This window comes from Octodon degus, unplaced genomic scaffold (assembly GCF_000260255.1).
Source record: "Octodon degus isolate 3935 unplaced genomic scaffold, OctDeg1.0 scaffold00112, whole genome shotgun sequence".
NCBI classification, from domain to species: domain Eukaryota; kingdom Metazoa; phylum Chordata; class Mammalia; order Rodentia; family Octodontidae; genus Octodon; species Octodon degus.
The window spans coordinates 7649582-7658525 of NW_004524688.1; the positions used below are offsets into that span (position 1 = coordinate 7649582).

General features: G+C 41.6%; 1 protein-coding gene across 2 annotated transcripts in view; it reads right to left on the reverse strand.

The window, feature by feature from the left end:
- The window catches only part of Rptor (regulatory associated protein of MTOR complex 1), a 427093-nt gene that overhangs the window by 196444 nt on the left and 221705 nt on the right, over positions 1 to 8944 (reverse strand). The window lies entirely within an intron of this gene.

The window sequence follows — 8944 nt, forward strand, 5'->3', positions numbered from 1 at the left end:
TTAAATAATAACTTAAAAAATCAGGTGGCACAATTGCTGGTAGCCTGATAGTATAGTTAAGTCCCTGACTTAGGCACATTCTAGTTGTGAACATTGATAGATATGAACAGATATGGTAAACAAATCACCACTACTTTAACTATAAGTAAAAATAGTTTATAGTATTGTGTGTGTGTGTCTGGTTTTTTATGCTTTATACTGTATAGCTGTGTCAAAAGTGTCTAAGACTCTTTGTTGGAACTAGAAGTGAATGAGACTTACAAATACTCTCCTGAAACAGAACTTGTTTGTAAATCAGGGACTTTCTGTACTTGCCTAGAGTATAATGATATCACTTTTGGTGGGTGACAACTCAGGACTGTGCTTCAGAAAGCAGAATCCTTTTCTAGTGCTCACTGAGCAGTCCAAGTATGGAGATCATGGCCAAGAGATATGCCCACCCTTGCTATCATAGGGAGGCATCCCACAGCATGAGCTCTGTCTCATCCATAAAAGGAGTGGGAGTGTTCCACAGGGCATGCTTACAGTCTGAGCCACAATCTGAAATGGCCTTGTCCATGGAGACAACGAGTCAAGTCTACACCTCCAGTGGCCAGCACTCATTAGAAAGGAGACAAGTTCCTGCATCACAAAGGATGATCTGGGTTTCAGTATTGATGGTGATCTGCTCTAAGATTCAGTATTTAGGGCTACACGGACACTTTTAACAAGTAATGACTGAGCACTTCAGCCTTACCATGGAGTCTTCTAAAGTTTCAAGTTGTTCCCAAGTCCAGGCCTGACTCCATATTTCTTTTCATCAATATGTTCTTCTGTGCATTTTGGAAGGGTAAGCCCTTCCGTACAGGTGCCACTTCCATGTTCTAAGAGGTTCAGGGCACCTATTACCCTCTGTCATAGCTGTCCCTGGTCCTCATAGCTTTTCTTTCTGCATGCTGTGTAGAGTCCCTGGTCACCTCTGTCCACAGTACTTTGTCCTGCATCCTAGACTAATTTGTGAGGCCTTCATCCCACTAGGCCATCTTGGGGGTAGAAGCCATAGCTACTTCCCTTGGGGTCCTATTCTTCATACTCAAGCTCAGAAGAGTTCACTTCTTAGAATGATGAGCTAAGTATCTTGTTTAAACCTTTTGGACACTTGCTCTCCATCAACACCCACTACATCTCCGCTGAATTAACTATAATGAACTGAGGCATCAGAGTCCTGTCTCCTTCAGTGACAGGAACACTGGAGGCTTTTGTTTCCATTTGTGAGTGATAGAGAGAAAGCAGCAATAGCTCACAATAAACATGTATATCCTCCCTTGTACTCAGCCCACCCCACGTGATGGACTTATACACCTATACTTGTGTTCTACCTAGAATTAAGTAACTCCACCTTTCTACAAAAGGAACATAGGGGCCAGTGAGATAGCTCAGCGGTCTAAAGCGCCTGCTTAGGCAAGTTTAGGCAGGCACAGGGGACCACAGTTAGATCCCTGGCACCACATGCTGCGTCAGCCCCTCAGGCTGGACTGAGCCGGCAAAAAAAAAGAAGAAGGAACATAGCTACAAAAATAGTAGGCACAAAAACTATATGTGAACATGAGTGCACGTGTAAAAGTATATATATGTATGTACATGTATGTTTAAGTGTTATATACATGCATGTGAATGTCTACATGTACAGATGTGGAAGGGTACGTGTGCAAATGTGGGTAATTATAACTATGTATACCTTTTGTACATGTGCATGAATGTGCATGTGTATATGCATGTTTTTACATATGTATACCTGTTCTTCCTACACTGGTTTGGGCAGTGTGTCTCTATCCTTCCCCCAATCACAGCTTCTGCCTCTGCTGGCCCCTTTCTTGAAGACCACCATCCATTCTCCTCTGTGGTATCCTGCTTGCCTGTGCTGAGTCCTGTTCCCTCTCACCACAACTTAAGGGCTACCCTAGGACTTACTTGGCTTCTCCCATTAGTATATATATATATATTGGTTTGGGTCTAAATGTCCCCTCAAAGCCTCAGGAGGTCATAGTAGGGGCTTTCTCAGAGATGGTTAAATCTAGAGTGTGTGATGCTGGGATTACAGATGGGTAGTTACTAAATTAGTCCATTGATTGGTATGCCACTGCCCTAATCCTGGCAGTCTAGATACGATATAAAAGGGGCAAGAAGATGCTGTTAAGATCACTTGTTGCTTTGATACATCTTCCCACTATGAATTGCTCTCTGCCATGCCACCCTGTCTTGTAGCCAGCCAATTACTGACTAAACCCTCTAACAACTCTGAACTAAATAAACCTTCCATCCCTTAATTTTGGGCATTGGGTATTTTGTCTCAGCAGTAAGTAACTAAGACAACATAGAAATTCAAAAAATGCCTGCATTAAATATACATATATAACAACTACAAGGAGAAAAAAGAACAAAGAAAGGTGTCTCTCTTTATTCCCCAGCAGCTTCCCTGCCTCTTTACTGCTCTTATGAAGAGCTGTGGATTCTGGATTTCTCCATTTATATGTTGTCCCATTTACTCAGGGAGGTCGAAGTCACTCATGAGTACCCAGTGTCCATATTGAAATGTTCTGCTGAGCTACACATACTCTGGTGGTGAACACAACTCTGTCCATGGTCTTCATTGAGTATCTTCTCAAGAGTACATCCATCTGCTGGCTCTCTCTGCCTCCAGGAATGTTTCCTCCCACCCTACATCCAAAGCACACTGCTCTTGGTTTTCTCCATTCTCTCCTGTTTACTGGGGCTCACAAAGCACTCTAGCCTAGGACCCTGCCTCTCCTCTCCACTCCAGCAACTCACACCTCCTGGCTTGAGCCACAGTCTATCCAGGGATGCCTCCAACACCTTCTAGCACAGACTGGGATGGGGTCTCTGAAGGGATCTCACACTCCACATGGCTTCACAGCCTCATAGTTTTCCTAGCTCAAGAAATAGTTGCTCCATTCTACGTGTACCAAAATGCTACAGACACCTTTCTGTTTCCACCACAAGCACACTACTCTTCTTTTACCATGGGCCCTGCTCAGCAGCCATACCACTGACTCTGCCACAGCCATCTGACTTCTCAAGTATCTACATGGTCAGATCTCTACTCCACTTGTTCATTATGTCAGTGGACTTTGCTTAAGTGTTGACCACAGGCTGGGCACTATGTGGGACCACTTGCCACTTCTCACTCCCAGCCCTCAGTGGTTTCTCCATACTCAGATCCTGTGTGGCGCCCCTAAGTCCCGTGTAGCAGCCAGGACACCTGTCTCCCACTAGACAGACAGCCTGAGACACACAGTAGTAGAAGGTTCACTAGGCGTCATTCATCAATACGAGAATAACAGATCGTAAGCTTCCAGTATGGAACAGAATAATAAAAATAAACCAATGGAAAGACATTATAGGCCCAAGGAGATAGCTCAGTAGAATAAGCACTCAGGGTCCTGAGTTCAAACCTCAGTACCACGAAAAAGAAAAGAAACAAATAAAAAGAAAAAGAAAGACATTATACTGGAGGAAACAGAGAATACAGAAAAGTGGTAACTTTATAAAGCTCATTAATTAATATCACTTAAATGTTGAAGAAAGCAAAAAATATTACATAACAGATGCTGCCTCATCTTCTTGCCTACAAATAATTAAAGTAGAGGAGAAAACACATAAACCATGAAAATCATAACTTAGAAAACAGAAACAAGCAAGGCTTGAGTTGTTGTAGCATGATCCCTGTGGATCCTGCCCCAAAATATCATGAACGCCACAACCATGGCAAGTCCACGGAAAAAACGGCAGTGAAGAAACATGTCTTTGGACAGGTAATGTAACGATGAAGCTGGTTGTTCAAGGCTCAAGTGGACACTGTAATATGCCACAAATTAACCTGTAAAAACAGAGCACTGCCTTTGTGGAGAATTCCAATAGCAACATAGTAGACTTCACCACACTGGTAGTCAGGGCATAATATTTGAAAAATATGAACTGCTTAGTTCTGTAGGACATAGCCATAACACTTCTTGAGAAAAACCAACAACATGAATATTTTTGTTAAATGACTATTTGCAGTGGCTGACAACAAGGAGAATGCACCTCACATTGGTTCACCTCAGAATGTTTGCAAGGAGAAGGGATGGCTAGAGCCTGCACCCAAGGATGCTGCAACGCACAGCCTACGTCTGCTGGGAAGGTAAGTGACTCAGACAAGCTTCTGTGAAGCAGGACCAAACCCCACAACAATGTCAGACAGGAATACAAAATGCATGGAGCCAACTTAAGTAAAGCCTTGCAAAATGTCAAGTAGCAGGAGAAAGGGCCATAAATGACAGGCCCAATATCAATCAAAGATTTCTCCTAAGGTATGGCAAACCAGTCTCCAGAAGGTACCCTTCTTTCCTGCCAGGCTACTATGGATGAACTGTCCAGTGCTGAATCAAACAAAAATGGTGACATTCAGTCACAACTCTGCTCTACTGGAATAGAATTGAGTCTACAAAGGCATCTGCCTCTGCCTCCAATCACCAAGAACACCTTGTCTAGATCTGACTCCATTATACTGCTGTCTCAATAGAGATGAGAGCTATACTGTCCTTGGGAAGCAGCAACTAGAAAGAAACAGATCTGATGGGCAACACTGAATAAAGACCACTTCTAAGGAACCGATTTATTTACAATTTGACCTTCTCTTTCAGCTAATAGAGTAAGGATTAAATGTCTTGAGTAAAAAAATGTTGGGAAAATATTTGAATGCTCATTTTTTTTTCCTTTCCAATTCATTCAACATATAGCCCCTTAATGGTTTTTATCTGGATAGTAATAGTTGTTCTTTTGTACTTTTGGTAGTAACAGTAGGATTGCTTTAAGAGTGAAAAATGACCTAAAATTCTAGATGCACACTATTAATACCATACACAGCAAACAGTGATTTCAGTTTCTCAGCAGATAATCTAGGGACCATTCCCAATTCCATTTCCTTTCCTTCCCCCCACCCCATGCTCTGTATCTGAGCTGGCTTCATGGCCTATCACTTATGGGGTCTAGAGCAAAGTCTGCATTTACTGTCTAATAAAGGAGACAGGAGTGTCTAGGTTTGCCTCTTGCCCACTGCACCGTGCTAAAGAGATAGATGAAACACCTCAAACTGTGGTGAAAAAGTGGCAGTCATGAAGATAAAGCACCAATCAATGAAGGATGCTGGAGAGGAAAACGCCAGGAGTTGCTCAAGAAGTAAATCATTTGCCTCAGAGATTTAATTAATGAAAGAAACAAAGTATTATTTCTTTAAAGAATAACAGAGAGTTTTCCATTGCTTAAAGCTGAAGACTATAAATTCAAATATGGCTTGGGGAAGATCTTTTCTGGGTGGGTACTTGAGGATGTGCTTTGGTAGAACAAAAAGAGCATTAAAAAAGGAACAGGTGGGTCCAGAATACAGTGAATGTACCCATGAGAGCTGGGCAGCACTTGAGGGAGGACTGTAGACAGCTATCAGTGGAAGTGGTGGTAGAAGGCTTGGAACAAAGGTCTTTAGATTAGGACACACAGTCCTAGCCCAGGCCCGGTAACTGTGTGGGAGAGATTCCTGCTACCCTGCGCCAGCGGGACCTACTGGTCCCAGCTCAGGCGCAGCGTGGGTGAGACCCTCTTCCATCCCTTTGGGACTCCCCCCATCACTCCACAGCACCTCCCCTACCCTGCCTGCCCAGTAGGAATATCTGCCGTGTTCTAGGAACACCCAGATCCAGTCCTAGCCCAGCCCCAGTGAGTGTGTGGGAGAGCTGCCTCTCCCCCCTACTCCACCTTGTCCCCTCCAGACTCAGCTCAGCTCTGGCATACAGGCCTGGGATGAAACCCTGCAGCTGCCATCCCTGCAGAGAGTGTAGGGGACAGAACCACCCAGCTACTCCAGGAGCAGAACATCTTGCCAGGGGGGCACAACAGGTTCACCCCCAAGGGCAACAGCAGGAAGGAGCTGAGCACAGCAGCCAGACCCAAGCCAGGCACAACTGGATAAATCCAAACTTTGTAGATCTGCAGCTGAACTTCAGTAGGTGCTGAGGCTATAACTGCACCAAAGATCTACAACAAAGGTCAGAAGACAGTGCTACGCAAAATGACGAGAAGGAACAAAATGCAATCTCAGAACCCAAGCCCACCCATAACAAGTGCAGAGGACACTAACACAGAACAAATTGGGAATCACACAGCTGAAAGCAAAGAATCAATGGCTTCTGAAATAAAGAAACAGCTACAGAAAGTATAGAGGAACTCAGACTGGAAATAGATCAAGACATACTCTTACATTGAGAATCTGGAGTCCGAGTGTATTTTTCAGCTTTTTGTCACTGGGACAAAATTCCTGACTACAGATCCTACAGGAAAACAGATGCATTTTGGTTCAGTCTCAGAGGTTTCTTTGTCTATGGTCAGCTTGCTGCAGGGCTGACATGTCATACAGAAAGGTAGAGCAGAAACTCTGCTCACTTCATGTGAGTCAGGAAACAGAATGGAAGAGTCAGAAGAGATACACTCTTCAAAGTCCTGGCCCCAGTGTCCTACTTTCTCCAACTGAGCCCCATGTCTTAATAACCTGTTCAGCTAATGAACTCATCAGCATATTAACTCATTGATGAGGTTAGTGCTCTCAATACATGAGCATTTGAGGGATGTTTCATGTTTAAACCATAACATTAAGCATCTGTTAAAGATCTATATATAATTCAATACGAAAACAACAGAAAGAATATTCAAAGTACCACAAAAATGGAATGACACCTTATCCAGCCACTCAATGAACATGTTTACATGGTCATGATCAGACAGTGAAGTTTAATGTTTATCATCATCTCACAGACTCTCCATACAGCCAGCACAGAAGACCTGGTTACTGTCAGAGAACAGAAGATAACTACAAGAGAAAAAGTGCAGAGACAGAGTTGGGAAGATAAGGCAAGGGTGGGGAGGAGTAAAAGAAACAAAGAGTTTTAAAAACAGAAGGCTTTAACTATTAGTGATGAAACTAGAAATAAAACCATAAAGCTATTATTCAATACTCCAAAGCTTACAATATATACAGAAATCAAACAGAGTACTATCTGGAATGGCAGTGCAAAATCAGAAACAGTAACTAATGACAAGCAAAAGAGTAGTTAATCTTCTTTAACTGAGGACTTTCTCTTTAGAACCCACTCTTAAATACAAATATATAGTAATTAAACTACCACATAACATTTCTCATTATCAGTCTTCCATCTTATTTCTCTAACTCCTACGGAGGAGTCACTAGTGCTAGTCCTTCCTTGGTTCTGGGTCACAGCAGGTAGTCCATAATGCGAGAACCTAGAAACAGGACCATCTCTGTGTGATCTGCAGGTAAGGAGGAAAGAGTTTAAAGAGATGCCTTTTGGCATCTTCATATTTAAACCAAGAGTTCTAGCTTGCAAGGCTGGGGCCAGGCACTATTTTATTCATTATAAAGAAACCTTATGCATGCTTTAATTCTTTAAACCACTGGATATATTAATTTGGTAAAATAATTCTTTATTCTTTGAAAAAGTACACTGACAGCAGAGACTTGAAGATTTTCTTTAATTTTCAAGTTATAAAATAATGTCACATACTAAAAAATTTAAGGCAGATTTCTGAGTGACAGGCATACAATTTTTCTGACTATAATGAAATTTCAATTGCATATAATAAATTATACTGTGCTTTTATGGAGTCATCTTCTATTTTGCCTCCAGAGAAAGAAGTACATGACAAACAAACCTCCCGGGCCAGAATAGCACTGTGCTATTAAGAACATGAAAGCTGATGATCAGCTCTGAAAATTTATGTCACAAATATTTGTGTTTGTCTTAGTATTTCAGGGTTTTTGTGTTCCAACTAACCATGTTCCTGCATTATAGTTAATCACTTTTCACTCATGCCTTTCTTTCCTTCCTTTTTTCAACTGAGGTAAGCCCAAATTCAATCAGGGTGCCACAAAGATTGATAGGAAGCACAGGGATTTGCTTCCCTCATCCCAGTGACAACCAAATGAATAATGGCAAAACTCTTCTCATTTTTTAAACCTCTGTACAAATCATTTACTTGCCAGTTTTTCTCAAATCACATGGTATACAACAAAAAAGTATTAAAATGTATTGCATACTTACAAAGCAGTTGGCTAACTGGAGAAGAAGAAATATTTTTAAAGTATAAACCTAAAAGATCACATAGTATGTCTATTTCTGGAGCAAAGAGTAAATGACTAAAGTGAACATTAAGATATTAGCCAGGAGCCAATTGCATCATTTCAATTTATGCTGCTTATGCAAGAGACTGACTGAACAATAGCCAATAATAGTAGGTGTGAAAGAGAAACACAGAGCTGATCTACATTGTAATTATAAAAAGAATGAAGATAAAAATTGGAGCTAATTATAAAACATATGCTGCAACACTACACTGTTTTCACTTGGGCCTTGGTTAATGCTCTTTTCAATTTCATCTCTTTCATGAGGAATGAGTCAATTAAATTTTTGTTTGTTTAAAAAAAAAGATGCATGTAAATCTTTTGTCGTTGTCACTGCACTTACTGAAATGTACAGTATCTTGGGCTGATTAACCCTTGCAGCATACAGAGAACACATACAGTCCTGAAGGAGCACACATCCCCAGTACTGGAAAAGAAACTTTAAAAGGATTCATGAGCTAGAAAGGTGAGCCTCTGGTTGGAAGACAATAGAGTCTATATTAATAAACAAAGACTAATGGACTGGTCTTTTCTCTAGCCATTCCTCTTGGCTGAGAAACTGAGAATAAAAAGATCAGTCAGCAATCTTCAGGATTTTTACTGAAAGATTTTAAACAGAAGAAATCTTGGGGGCCAGGGAGATGGCTCAGTGGAATAAGCACTTCCCTAGCAAGCGCAAGGGCCTGAGTTCAATCCCCGGTTCCACAAAAAAAAAAA